The sequence below is a fragment of the Zonotrichia leucophrys genome, chromosome 1 (assembly GCF_028769735.1).
Source record: "Zonotrichia leucophrys gambelii isolate GWCS_2022_RI chromosome 1, RI_Zleu_2.0, whole genome shotgun sequence".
NCBI classification, from domain to species: Eukaryota; Metazoa; Chordata; class Aves; order Passeriformes; family Passerellidae; genus Zonotrichia; species Zonotrichia leucophrys.
Window position 1 is genome coordinate 2965006 of NC_088169.1, and position 14720 is coordinate 2979725.

The 14720-nt window shown below is 47.9% G+C and overlaps 1 protein-coding gene across 2 annotated transcripts in view; it reads left to right on the forward strand.

The window, feature by feature from the left end:
• Positions 1–3240: 3240 nt before the first annotated feature.
• Positions 3241–14720, forward strand: part of DYRK1A (dual specificity tyrosine phosphorylation regulated kinase 1A) — a 104646-nt gene continuing 93166 nt past the window's right edge. The window contains exon 1 of one of the 2 annotated variants that reach the window (XM_064705264.1): positions 3241–3265. The gene's annotated coding sequence lies outside the window, so the exon portion shown is untranslated. Of the gene's footprint in view, positions 3266–3417; positions 3771–14720 lie in introns of those variants that run through there. The other variant, XM_064705254.1, reaches the window with a different exon arrangement.

Sequence of the window (14720 nt, forward strand, 5' to 3'; positions counted from 1 at the left end):
CTGGCACTGCCCAAGGCCAGGCTGGACACTGGGACAGTGGGAGGTGTCCCTGCCACGGCAGGGGTGGCACCGGGATAAATTTTAGGATATTGCTCTGCTGGCAGGAAAGGCTGGCACAGCTGGCATTGCTCACCTGCACAGGAGAAGCTTTGGGCTGAGCTCAGGGCGGCCTTGCAGGGCCTGGAGGAGCCCCAGGAAAGCTGGAGAGAGACAATTGCCAGGGGATGCAGGGACAGCACCCAGGGAATGGCTGCACACTGAAAAATTACAGGTTTAGATCAGATATTAGGGAAAATTTCCTCCCTGTGAAGGTGGGCTGGGATGGAATTCCATCCCTGGATCCCTGGCAGTGCCCAGGTTGGACACTGGGTTGGAGCAGCCTGGGACAGTGGGAGGTGTCCCAGGGGTGGCACTGGATGAGCTTTAAGGTCCTTTCCAGCCCAACCCACTCTGGGATTCTGTGATCACACAATTTAAGTAAAATTCTCAACACTTCAATTATTTGGGGGGTTTTGGCTGTGGCTGCATCCGTCTGCCAATCCTTGGCTGCTTATTTCCACCTTTTAAGCCAAGATAAAAAAAAAAAATATTAAAACAGGAAGAAAAAGCAAATGGAACAAGTAACATGTCCTAATTTCTCCAAGGAGGCTGGCTGGGAACTGCAATGACTAGATTAAAGTATCACACGTCAGAATTAAAGTATTAGATAAAGGCCAGACTCTACTTTTTGATCTTTGTGGGCATTCCAGAAATTAAAAATAATAATAATAAAAAACCATTAAAACCCCCCTGTCATAGATTTAGGCTGGAAGCTCCGATCTGGCAATTCCAAGGGGAAAGGAGCCTTCCATCAGCAGCTCGAGGCTCCCACACTGGGCTACTTACAGTGCACATTTTAATTCATTTTTTGGGAAATATATTGATTTTTTGAGGAGGATGAGGAAGACCCCTGGATGCAATTCCAAGGGGAAAAGAGCCTTTTATTCTGTGATTCCCTCAGCACCTCAAGGCTTTTAAAACTCATTTTGGGGGAATATATTGATTTTTCAGAGGGGGATGATAAAGACCCCTGGATGCAACTCTGAGGGGAAAGGAGCTTTGCCTCGGCAGCTTGAGGCTCCCACACCTCACTCACTTCTGGGGGAATATATATATATATATATATATATTTTTTGTTTTTTTGTTTTTTTTTTTTTCGATGAGAATTAGAGAAGCCCTGGACCAAATTCCAAGGGGAAAGGAGCCTTCCCTCAGCAGCTCAAAGCTCCCACACCAGGTGACTTTTAGTGCATTTTTTAACTTGTTCTTAGGGAATACAGATTTTCTGAGGGGCCGAGAAACACCTCAGGATGCAATTCTGAGGGGACAAAAACCCTCTAGAATCCTGTGACTCCTCGAACATGTTGGGGCTCCCACACCGGACGACTTTTAGCGCATTTTTAAACTCATTTTGGGGGAATATAGTGATTTTCAGAGGGGGGTGAGAAAGACTCCTGGATGTTATTCTGAGGGGAAAGGAGCTTTGCCTCAGCAGCTTGAGGCTCCCACACCTAACTTGCTTCTGGGGGAATGTATTTTTGTTTTTGGTTGGTTTTTTTTTTCTGATGAGAATTAGAGAAGCCCTGGACCAAATTCCAAGGGGAAAGGAGCCTTCCCTCAGCAGCTCAAAGCTCCCACACCAGGTGACTTTTAGTGCATTTTTTAACTTGTTCTTGGGGAACACAGATTTTCTGAGGAGCTGAGAAACACCTCAGGATGCAATTCTGAGGGGAAAAGAGCCTTTTATTCTGTGATTCCCTCAGCACCTCAAGGTTCTCACACCAAGCTACTTTTAGTGCATTTTAAACTCATTTTGGGGGAATATATTGATTTTCAGAGGGGGGTGAGAAAGACCCCTGGATGCAACTCTGAGGGGAAAGGAGATTTGCCTCGGCAGCTTGAGGCTCCCACACCTAACTTGCTTCTAGGGGAATGTATTTTTGTTTTCTGCTGAGAATTAGAAAAACCCTGGACGGAATTCCAAGGGGAAAGGAGCCTTCCCTCAGCAGCTCAAGGCTCCCACACTGGGTGACTTTCAATGCGTTTTTTAAATTGTTCTTGGGGAACACAGATTTTCTGAGGGGCCAAGAAACACCTCTGGATGCAGTTGAGGGGAAAAGAGCCTTTTATTCTGTGATTCCCTCAGCTTTTAGTGCGTTTTTTAACTTGTTCTTGGGGAATACAGATTTTCGAAGGGGCTGAGCAACACCCCTGGATGCAATTCTGAGGGGAAAGAAACCCTCTAGAATCCTGCGACTCCACCAACATGTCGGGGCTCCCACACCGGACGACTTTCAGCACATTTCCCAACTCGTTTTTTGGGGTGATATTTTTAAGCGGGTCGAGAAAGACCCGTGGACGCAATGCCGAGGGGAGGGGAAAGGAACCTTCCCTCAGCAGGTTGGGGTACTCCGGGCTCCTTGCAGTGCTTTTTTTGAACGCTTTTTTCCCTCAGCAAGTTTAGGCATTCCGGGCTCCTTGCAGTGCTTTTTTTGAACGGTTTTTCCCTCAGCAGGTTGGGGCACTCCGGGCTCTTCGCAGAGCGTTTTTTGAACGGTTTTTCGGGCACGTCTCGGCTTCCGAGGGGGCCGTGCCCGGCCCTGTCCCTCCCCACAGGCGGCGGCGGGCGGGAAGCCCCGGCGGGCTCGGCCTCGCACTCCCGGCGCCCCCTGCGGGCCGGGGCCGGCACCGCCTCAACCGCCGGGTTCCCCCCATCACCGGGAATGGCGGCCGCTCCCCTTCCCCGCCCCGCCGGGGCCATCCCGGCCCGCAGCGCCGCCGACACCGTCACACGCCGGAGGGCGGGCGGGCACGGATGAGGAAGGAGGGGGAAGGAGCCGTTGCCATGGCGAGCGCGGCCCGCCCTTGCCTCCCCACGTCAGCGCCGTCTCCCGCCCGGCCGCGGGTGATTGACAGTTGCTATGGCAACAGGCTCGCCCCCGCCGCCATTTTGTCAGTTGGGTTTTTTTTAAAAATTTTTTAAAATATTTAAAAAATTAAAATAAAATAAAATAATAATAATAAAAAACAAGAGCAAATCGCTCAATTTCCGCCAGAATTTCTGGGGTTGTTGTTTTTTAAAGTTTTTTTTTTCTTCTCCTTCTTCCGACCTCCACCGCGAAAGGAAAAGGAAAAGAAGGGACGCAAAAAAAGTGCGCTCCGAGGGTCCCGCCGGGGACGCGCGGCCGGGCTTGAGGCGGCGGCGGCGGTGCGGGAAGCGAAGCCGGTTCGTGAGGAAGAAGGGAGGGAGGGAAGGAGGAGCGGGCGGGGAGGGAGGGAGGGGGAGGAGGTAGCGGCTGGCAGGCGGGGGAGGGAGGGAGGGAGCGAGGAGTTCCCGGGGGCTCGGTACGGCGCTGCGCTTCCCCCCATCCCCTCCTCCTCCTCCTTCTCCTCCTCCTCCTCCCGCTCCTCCCGCTCCCCCCGCCGCTGTCCCCGCGCTCCCGGCCGGGGCTCAGGCCGCCGATCGCAGCCGAGCCGAGGCGAGGCCGAGCCGCCGCCGGGCGCTGCGCAGGTTTGGACCGCGCGCCATTTTGTGAGGGCAGCGAACAGCCAGAGCCCGGCCGGGGAGCCGCCGGGCCGCCCGGGCTCCCCTTCCCACCGCGGGCAGAGCCGCGGCCCGAGGGAGGAGGAGGCGCCGCCGCCGCCGAGGCCCCCGGGGAAGAGCGGGAGGACGCGCCCGGCGCTCGCCCCGCGGAGGGAGAGGCCTCGCCCCGGGAGAAGCCGCCGCACGGGTGAGTGAGACGCCGCACCGCGGGACGAGCCGGGGCCGCCTCGCCCGGGCCCGCGGCGGAGGGGCCGCAGCGCTTCGCTGCCATCTTAGAGCGGGAGCGGCGGCAGGGCCGGGATCCATCCCCGCCCGCCCCTCCGCAGCCCGCGGCCTTTTTCCCCTTGGAGCGCGGCTGTGCCTTGCCGGGCCTTGGGAGCGGCGATGGAGGAAGGGAGCTCGCCCGGAGCCTCTCGGTGTTATGCGCAACGCCCTGCGGTGGGCGGGTGCGAGGGCTCGGGCCGGGCTGGCGGCGAGGAGGGCGGCAGGACTTGGAGCATCACCTGTTGTAGGGGAGGATTGGGATGCCCCGGCACCTGCGAGGGGCCGCTGGGGCGGGTGGGGAAGGTGCAGGGGAGACGGGGAAGGAGTTACCTGAGCGAGGTGCCTGTCATCCCTTCGGTGGGGGTGGGGAGGAGGAGGGAGCAGCGATGTTGGGAATAGACACAGGGACACGCAGGGACACACGGGCACAGGGACAGGCAGGGACACACGGGCACTCCCCGGGGAGCTGCTGCAGGCACCGGCCCCGGAGCTCTTTGGGGAAAGGCTGGACGTGGCTCTCGGTGCCGTGGTCTGGTTGACAGGGTTGGACTCGATGATCTCGGAGGTCTTTTCCGTCACGAATGATTCCCTGGTTCCATGTTTTAGTAGCCGGCCGCGGCCTTTCAGGGATTCAGCTTTGTGTTCTGGAGGAACTGGAGCTGTGCTGGGATGCGCTGGGCGCTCCTCTGGAGTGGCCACGGTTCCCTCCCGCCGCCGCGGCATCACAAAACGCGTTTTAAAGTGCTGCAATTCGAAATTTAGAAATTAGGGAATCTCAGTCGCCTTTGAAGTTTTGGGTTTAGCCCGTCCAAAGACCACGTAGGGCTTCTTTGATCATGTCTCTCGATTGCTGCTGTTACTCAGTTCTCCTATTACCCCACAGCCATCGGGGGAAATGAACATTTATTGTTATTTAAAATCAACGAAGGCAGAGTAACTGACTCCAAAATAAATCGACAGGCGTGTTTTTGACAACCATCCTGGTTGAATCCGAATGAGAGTGTGCTGGTAACTTTTGCCAGTGGATGGAAACTCCATCCACTTGCAGTCACACTGAGGTGGATTGAGTTTTCATGGGGGCCTGGGTTTGAACAAGTTAACAACTTTTTTTTTTATTATCTTATTGCTGTTTTCCTTACCTTTTCCTCAAGAAAGGTGTGTGAAGTTGAAGAACACTTAGATGATATCTGGTGATAAATTAGGAAACATTTAGTTTCTGGCAGTGTTTAATTCTCTGCCTGTAACCAAGCAGAATTTAACCTCCCTCCTTGGAATAGTCTGTAGCCCTAAAAAGTTTTGGTAAACTTGTTTCTCTCTTTCTCCACGCCGCCCTTCCCCCAACCTCTGTAGGTTGGATATTTTTGGAAAATTAATTATACTTTATAGAATTAGAATAATAACACTGAAAATAACTCTGAGCTAGTATTTGTTAACTATTATCTATATATATTTGGTGTGTGTATATATAGATACTTTTGTAGGCTACGCTTCATGTTTTTGGCTTACATGAATTATTTAGAACTAGACTTTTTATTTGCAGTCTGAAGTAGAATATGTGTGTGAAGTGTTAAATTTACATTTTTCTGCTGTGAATTAAAAATTCCATCCGAGTTTATGAAGCTTATTGAGTTTAATTCACGGCTTTGGAATATTCCTTGGGTGAAGAGTATATCTTTGAACAAGTATATCTTGAAGAGTGTATATATCTTTGAAGAGTATATACTTTGAACAAGTATATCTTATTCAAAATTGAGGAGCCAGCAGGGTTTTCTTAAGCCAGGAGGGCAATAGGTCATGAGTTTGATATTGTTTCCAGGCCTGCAGGTAGGGTGGTTACAGGAGCAGCGAGTGTTACAGTTCCTGCATCCATACTGGGCTGCATTTGGGACTTGTCATTGGCGTCCCCTCCCCCAGCTGGACAGTGACAAGGATAATTTTACCTGATGGCAGCCAAGAGTTCTCCCTTCAGCGCCGATTTACGGGCAGGGTTCCCTCGCTGGTGTGAAACGCCGGGAGTGGATCCAGTTGGGGGATCTGGGGGTGCTGCAGGGCGGGATCAGCACCTGGTGGCTGCCGGAGCCTTGTGCAAAGGGCCCGATGGTTCGAACAAAGCAGCGGAGCCCCAGCGGGGTCCGGGCAGGCCGTGCCTCGGTGGGGCTTCTCCAGTGACATTTAACTGGGACACACTTGCTTCCATGTGCCACCTCTCCGAGGCGCGTTTGAAACTGGACCACCTGCTCGGATGGTATGTGGAGAGAATAAACACTGCAAAACGCAGCGTTTATTTGCCGTGCAGGCATTTCACAGCTTCAGCTCAGCTCAACTGGGTGCTGATTTGAAGGCTAGAAACAATTGGTACCAAAAAAAGCCCTTTTTGTTGCTATAATTAGATTATCTTTTGGGAGTTCCTCTGCAAAGCTGCTCGTTTCAGGTGCTTGGAGCCTGGCTGTGGGGCTGCAGGTTGGGAGCTGTGTGAGTTTGTGGTTTGGGGTGGGAATTGCAGCCTGGGATCTGTTCAGCCTTTCCATGGTCACTGAATGCCATTTGGAGAGCTGTTCTCCACATGAAAGTACAAAACTTTCTGATACCTTTATATTATGGGAGTTGTATAACTTCTGAAATCCTTTTGTAAATTGATTTGTTGTTGTAGAACAGGATTATTTACAGAGAACTGCTGCTTTTGTCTTTATAACTGAGTACAATACATGATTTGTTGAGTTTACAGTTTCATCTCTGCAAAGAGCTTGATAAGAAATACATTTTCACAAGAATTATGTAATAACTTTCTGGCTCCTCAGACTCTGATGTTTATGCAGGGAGAGTTCTTTTTTTTGTTATTTGTTATTATTTTTATTATTTGAAATAATACCAAAACCCTCTCTGAGCCAGCTGCTTTTCTTGTGAGCTTCTGAGGGGAGAAAGAAGTAATCAGGAGAGGGGAATGCTCTTCCTTTTCCTTGGGAATGCTCTTCCTTTCCTTCCTCACCTCCACGGGTCCTTCAGGAGAGGCTTCTGGGAACTGTAGTCTTTGCATGCCTTCAAACCCCAGGGAAACTCTGGAAAATCAGGAATGCTTCCTTCCACAAAGATTTGCTCCATATGTGGAGCTCCCCAGTGCTGGCTCTTCAAGGTGACACAACACACCAGTGGAATTGCAGTGATATCCATTGCTTTATCATCTTTTGGGGAAAAAAGGTAAAATTCTGCATTTAATTATCATTTAATTCTCATTTGTCCCAGAGTGACTGGGAACATATCTGGGCTGCTTTTGCTGGTACCAGTGGATTTCATTCCCTCAGAGCAGGGCTCTGCTGTGTCCTCCTCCTTGGTGTGGCTCACTTTGAAGGGAATTGGCTTTATCATCTCCTTATTTACTCCAGAGTGTTCTGTCCTTAGGATTTTTGGGGAGAATTCCCTCTGAAGGGCCAGGGAAATGTGGGAGAATTCCCAGCAGCTCTGCCTGCACCCAAACAGTGGGAAACTGGTGTGAAAACAAAACCCGTGAGTGAAATCCCAGCTCTGGTTTTTGGAGGCAGGGAAATGTTTCTGTCACTGCAGCACCACGGGCTGACACCTATTTGTAAACATTCTCCAGGCAAAGTTTCCAGCTCTGGGTAGCACCAAGTACCTGAAAGTGAAACTGAGTAAATGAAAGTAAAATTAACTCCATTAATGTCAGTTTTGTTCCAGCTGGGAGAGACCAAGCTTTCAGTTGCTGTTACATAAAGTTTCAAAGCCTCCAAGCATTCCTTTTCCCCCCCTTGTTCTTTTCCCCCAGAGGCAAATAAAAATAGACTGTGTTGTGAGTCAGTTAAAGGAATAGTTAATAATACATTAATACCTCTTTGTGTTGAAAAGTTTCCTCTTTCTTTTTGGTAACTGTTTGGATGGTGAAATGAGAGAGGGATGGAAATGTCCAAATTGATTTCTGATGGCAGAGTCATTCCTTCAAAAAATAATGGGAATAAAATGAGAATGAATTATGTGGAGTTACTGGAAAAAATCAAATTAGTGGGATGACTAGTTCACAAAAGCATAAGTAAATAATTTTAATAATTAAATGGAACTTGCCAGTGAAACTTTTAAATCTTAGTGTCCCAAAAACCTGTTGTTCACTGGTTTTGTGGTTTCCTGACTGCAAACACATTTCATTCCAAATCCCCATTCCCTGAGTGTGTTCAGCTCATGGTTTGTGCTTCTGAGAACTCCATAAATGCCAATAACTCATTTACTGTGCTGCTGTTGGAACACCCAGCATCTCCTGGGCAGAGAGAGCAGCTTTGTGCCCCTGCTCTCAGCTTGGGTTAAAACTCAGGGAAGGGTTAAAAGAGCAGAGAAATGTCAGGGAAGTGAATGTGTTGGTGCTTCCTCAGCTCTGCATTGTCCTGGTCACTGAGAGCTCCCTCCCACTGATCCCTGCCCTGTCTGTGCAGCTGCAGCTTTTCCTGCTCACAGCTCTAGAACCACATTTATTCCAGTTTTAAATGCAGTTTGAGCAGGACTCAGCCATGAAATACATGGAGAGGGTGTGTGGTCACAGACAAATCAGTTCCATCCACTCTTTCAACATCTGATTGATACTGGAAGCTCAGTAACTTTCCAGGATCATGATTCTGGCTTCTTTATTGTTATTCTTTCCAACTTGTGGATAATTAGGCATTAATGCAATGCTGTGCCAGAGTTAGTGTTGGAAATACATTGATTGCTTTGTTAATGTTACAAGATCTTGGGAGTTTGCATTGCTATAGAAGTTACTCATAAATACAGCAAACACTGGGTCAGGGTTGTGGAATAACAGCTCAATGCACATTTTTCACCATGCTGAGATGTTCCTCAGCTCGGAATTCTGTGCTCTTGTACTTGGGGTGACTTTGTGTCAATGTCACAGTGTTCCTTCAGAAACTGAGATTGTTGTGGCAGGGCCTGTGCAGGAGCAGGAGCATTCCTGCAAATGCTGGGGGGGTGTGATTGCAACTATGGATCTCTGTGTTCCCAATAAAATCACATTTTTCATGGAATCCCAGGATGGTTTGGGCTGGAAGGGACATTAAAGTGCCACCCCTGCCATGGCAGGGACACCTCCCACTGTCCCAGGCTGCTCCAGCCCCAGTGTCCAACCTGGCCTTGGGCACTGCCAGGGATCCAGGGATGGAATTCCATCCCAGCCCCTGCCCACCCTCACAGGGAGGAAATTGTCCCTAATATCTGATCTAAACCTGTAATTTTTCAGTGTGCAGCCATTCCCTGTGTGCTGTCCCTGCATCCCCTGGCAATTGTCTCTCTCCAGCTTTCCTGGGGCTCCTCCAGGCCCTGCAAGGCCGCCCTGAGCTCAGCCCAAAGCTTCTCCTGTGCAGGTGAGCAATGCCAGCTGTGCCAGCCTTTCCTGCCAGCAGAGCTGCTCCATCCTCTGCCCATCCTGGAGCCTCCTCTGGGCTCTGCAGCAGCTCCAGCTCCTCCCTGGCTGGGGCAGCTCTGCAGGTGGGGAATCACCTGAGGGACACAATTCCCTTTCCCAGCCCAGGGAAAGCTCTGGGCATGGAACACACTGAGCTTGTCACCAGCCAACAGCCCCAATCTCCTCCCAGGGCTGCTCTCCATCCACCCCCAGCCAGCCTGGGTTGTGTTTGGGTTCCCCATGGCCCTGCTGGGCTCCAGGGGGCTCTCCCAGCCCCACCTCTCCACCTGCCCAGTCCCTCTGGGTCTGTCCCACACAGCTCCCTGTGTTGTCACTTGCTGTGGGTCCCCCTGTCTCTGTCCCTGACAGAATTTTTAAACTTTGCTGAAGTCAAGCTCTGTCCAAAGGCTCCAAACTTTGGAGCCAAAATCAGAGGCAGGAGTAGGTGCAACTCTGGGTAGTAGTAACTACCCTGCAACTACCCCAACCCCAACCTTAATCCTAACCCTAACAGTGGGTTAGGGTTAGACCAGTTACTACAGCTTCACTTGGAAAGGCTCTTGTAGCTCCTCAAACTTTCTGTAGTGGTTTATTATTTTAAGAAGCCTAGTATATATTTATTAATTGTTAAGCTTAATTATAAAGCTTAAATTCAAAGTGAATTGTTGTGTTCTGTGAACTCTCTCTACCAGAGACAGCATCACAGATGAGTCAGTGAAGTCTGAGTGAAAAGAGTGTAAGAGATGAGTTATACAGGTAAAGTTTCTGTGAGGACAATTGAGAATTGCTTGAGTTTGTGCTGTATTAATCAGAAACCTTTCTTGGGATCTGATTTCTGTTTTGGTTTGTGTTTACAGCATGGAGTGTTTGTTTCTGTGTCACATTTCCTGACTTGGAGGTCCCTGTCCACAGAACTTCTGGGACAGCCTTGGGGAACTCCCTGTGTTTGTGGTTTGGGTTTCCTGCTGTAAATAAAATGTTGAGTTCTGCTAATTATTGTAATTTGATAATCTGCTTTACAAAGGCTTAATGATAGAAGGTCTAAAACTCATCATGTGGAGGTGTGGATGGGAATCCTTTCTGTGCTGTGTCCTGCAGGGCTCTCTGGGGATGTTCTGAGCTGTTTTCCACCAGTGCAGTGTCCATGTGAGCCCTGCAGTGCCTGACCCATCCCAGCATTCATTTCTGGGTCTCTGTGGGGTTCAGTGAACCAGAGTCATCTTCACAGCATGGACCTTTGGAGACTTGATGAGCTCAGAGCTGAAACCCTGAGAATGCAGGAGCACAGGCCCTGCCCTGCCTTCCTTGGTGCTGCTGGCGCCTCTGGGGCTCAGTCTGAGTCCTGAGGAGTTTGCTCTCTGTGATGGGCACCAGAAATTCTTTTCTCCCATTGGAAATGCTTTTCTCCCATTGGAAATTCTTTTCTCCCATTGGAAATGCTTTTCTCCCATCATAAATTCTTTTCTCCCATCATAAAAGCTTTTCTCCCATCATAAACACTTTTCTCCCATTAGAATTGCACACAGATTTCTACAAGTGAGTTTGAAGGTTCTACCCAGTGCCCATTTACTTGGTTACTGCCACACAATAAACCCAAACCCAAGTTTTTGCTAGAGTATTTCCATTTAATTTATTGCAGAAGCCAATAAAGCAAGGAAACCCAGTTGGCCAAGTGGTGTTATCAAGTTCTCCCTTCTGAAGGCTGGTTTAAAAACCTCACTTTTTTCTCTTATTATGCAAAGAAAGAGTTGTGTAACCATTGTATAATGGTTGTATTCCACCTGCAGAAAGTGAGTATTTCATTCTGGTTTTCTGCTGGATGTTCTTCATCAGCACCAGTTCTTTCAAGAAATGAGAAAACAACTTCTGCTTCCAGTTCACAAAGTTCCAGTGATGCATCTTGAAATCACCCCCTCCTGCAAAACTTTAAATGGAACAGATTTATTGGAAAAGCTGATTGAGTTTAGCTGAGATGTAAAATATGGCCCGTGGGTTTGGTGTGTGGAGGGAGGGATGGCCTGGGGTGACAAAGGGACATTTTCTGAGGCTCCTGCCAGCCCACACCTGGTGCTTTGGCTTGGGAACTGAGCAGTGACCTCTGGGGCTTTGATTCCACAGCACAAACCCCAATCTCAGGCATTTTCAAAACTCTGACAGTAAGGAAAGGCCACTTTGGAGTTGTTCATGCTGTTAAATCTCCTCTGGCACTGACAAGTTCATGGTGAGCTCACAACCTGAGGTTTGGGCTGGTTTCTTTGGGGTTTTTTTTGCTTTCTTTTTTTCCCCCTTTTCTGTGCAGTGTAATAACTTCCACTTCCTAATTTATTTATTTTTTTTTTAAATCAGGAGCATGTTGTGATTGAGATCAGTCAATAATTTTGTGTGTGTGTGTGACAAAGATTTCCTAAGCTTATATTTGTTGTCCTTTAATGTGTATTTCCAAAGTCTGCTAAGAGAGAGGGTGGACTCAACTGACCTTCCTTATGTCATTCCTCATTTTTGAAATATTTATCACTATTTGTTCCTACCTCAGAATTTAATCCTGGGCCCACACAGTGTAACCCAGTGCTTTGTAAGTGTTGGCCTCACTCTTTGTTAAGATTTTGGGTCTTGTAGTTCCTACCTTAATTTATTGAAATGTGAGAACTTGTGATTATTTCTATCCAAGACTTTGAATATGGGGTGAAGAATTTGATGTTCAGATTTCCATATTTGAAAAGAAGTCCCTTGGTATTTTCTGATACAGATTTCTTTAGCTGCTTTGCTGTTACTTTATTCCTCTGGACCACTGCAACTTTAAAAAACAAATCCTAATTTTCATCTTTGCATGAAACAAAAGAATCTGGGGGCTGTGGTTTGAGGTGAGGCTGAAGCTCAAGATTCATTTTTAGCAATCTCAGAGTGGGCCCAGAATGCAATTTCTGAGTTTTGTGTTGGTGATGAGTGGTCTGAAACCTCTGAGCCCCAACCTGCCAGTGCCAAACACACAAATTTCCTTGATGTACATGAGAAACCAGGTCTGGATTGGATTCCTTAGGTTGGAACATGGATTTCCTCCAACATTTCAGTCTTGTCTCTGTGCAGTTACACTTGACTTTATTCATGATTTCCATAAAAATCCCCAAACAAAGTCAAACACTCAAGCACCAACAAAAATGGGAAAATCATCTCTTGCTTTTGGTGGTCTGAACTATCTTTTATCAGGTAATAAATACATAAATTTAATTTTTTTAAGTGTAATTTAGTAATTGATCACTGTCCAGACCCTGCACTTGCTTTTAGGTTTGGGATTTTCTCATGTCACATTTTAGTACCTGAACCAAGTAAATTCCAATGGATTTTTCCAGCATCCCATGGAAGTTTTTCAGTGATTGGGATCTAACATAAAAAACCCCATCCACCCAAACTTTCTGTATCCCATTGCCAGCCTGACCTAAGGCACTGAGCTGCTGTTTTAGGGATGAGGAGAGGAAATTCAGGGATTTTTGGTATCTTGTGGAGCTTTGTGTGCTGTCCATGAGATAAAGAACTCCCTGAGCTGCTCTCCAGAAAGGGAATGAGAACCAGAGGGTGAAGTGATGGCCCAGAGTCACCTGGGGATACCCAAAGTCACAGAATCCCAAAATTCCCAAATCCCTGGGTTGGGAGAGACCTCCAAGGCCATCGAGTCCAACCCAGCCCAACCAAACCCTGGCCCCCAGAGCCACATCCAGGCTTTGTTAAACACACCCAGGCAAACCATTCCAGTGCTTTCTTGTGGGATCTCAGCAGCTCAGGACTGAGGTGTCACCGAGAGCACCCTTGGGGGGCTCGGGAGTCCTGGAATGTTCCAGAAGTGTCTGGTGGCTGGACTTTGATCCCACACAGGAGACGACACCTGTATGAGGACAGGAGGGTTTCACCGGGGTGAATGGTGAAGGGATCAGTTAATTAGAGAGTGAAACACAGGGTTTAGGATTTCTGTACAGGGGGGTTTAGAGAAGTAAGATGGAGGAATTGGGGCGTGTCCTGTCCTTCTTCTTCTTCTTCTTCTCCTCCATCTTCTGTGGTGATGGTGGCACTTTGGGATTGGTCATTACTAAAAGTGCACTGGGCAATAAGGGTGAAAGGTATTGGGGAAAAATGATAAATATTGTACACGTAACTTTGGGTATAAAGATAGGTGACCGCCCGGAGGGCAGGGAGTGTGCTCATGGCTGGCTGCTGAGCAGAGCTCTGTCGGGCCGAGAGAAAATCTTTTAGATAAACAATTAATAAACACCGAGACCGAGAAAAGAACTGAAGCCTCTTCTGTTCCTTTGAAACGCGGCTGCCCCAAGGCCACCCCGGGCCTTTCCAGGCCATCCAAACAGCCGAAAATCGGACACTTTCTTACTCTTTCCATAAAAAACTTTTCATATTTTTCTATATTTTCCCATTTCCCTGGGTGCCCTGTGAGTGCCCGGGGTGAGGCAGTGGGTGGAGCTGAGTGAAGGATTTCTGGGCCTGGTGCTTTAATAGCAGGATGCTCTTTGCATTTGCAGTTTCATTTGCCTGGAGTTTGTGTTCTGAGTGCTCTGTAACTTGAAAAAGGTTGGAGAGTGACTCAGCACATCCACATAGAGGTCTGCTCAAGGAATTTAGGATTTGCTTGGAAATTTGGGGAAATTAGGGTTTGAACTCGTTTTTCCCAAACAGAGTTTGTCTTAAAAAATGCTGATTTTGAATTTGCAACCTCTTTTCCCATTTGATCCTCATACCTGAATTTTGGGGAAGTGATGAGGAATTTCAGGAAATTGTATTATTTTGGGGTCCCTGGGTTGACTGGGTGGGTTGTTGTCTGTGCTCTCCTCATCTGTACCATGAATAAATGAGAATTTTAATGGAAATGACATTTATACAGCTTCTTTTGTATGGAAGGGGAAGCACATCCACATAGAGGTCTGCTCAAGGAATTTAGGATTTGCTTGGAAATTTGGGGAAATTAGGGTTTGAGCTCATTTTTCCCAAACAGAATTTGTCTTAAAAAATGCTGATTTTTAATTTAATTAATCAGCATTTTTTAACTTCTTTTCCCATTTGATCCTCATACCTGAATTTTGGGGAAAGTGATGAGGAATTTCAGGAAATGGTTTCATTTTGGGGTGGCTGGGTTGACTGGGTGGGTTGTTGTCTGTGCTCTCCTCATCTGTGCAGTGAATAAATGAGAATTTCAATGGAAATGACATTTATACAACTTCTTTCATATGGAAGGGGAAGCACATCCACATAGAGGTCTGCTCATCCACATAAAGGTCTGCTCAAGGAATTTAGGATTTGCTTGGAAATTTGGGGAAATTCGGGTTTGAACTTGTTTTTCCCAAACAGAGTTGGTCTTAAAAAAATGCTGATTTTTAATTTGCATTTTTTAACTTCTTTTCCCATTTGATCCTCATACCTGAATTTTGGGGAAAGTGATGAAGAATTTCAGGAAATGGTTTCATTTTGGGGTGGCTGGGT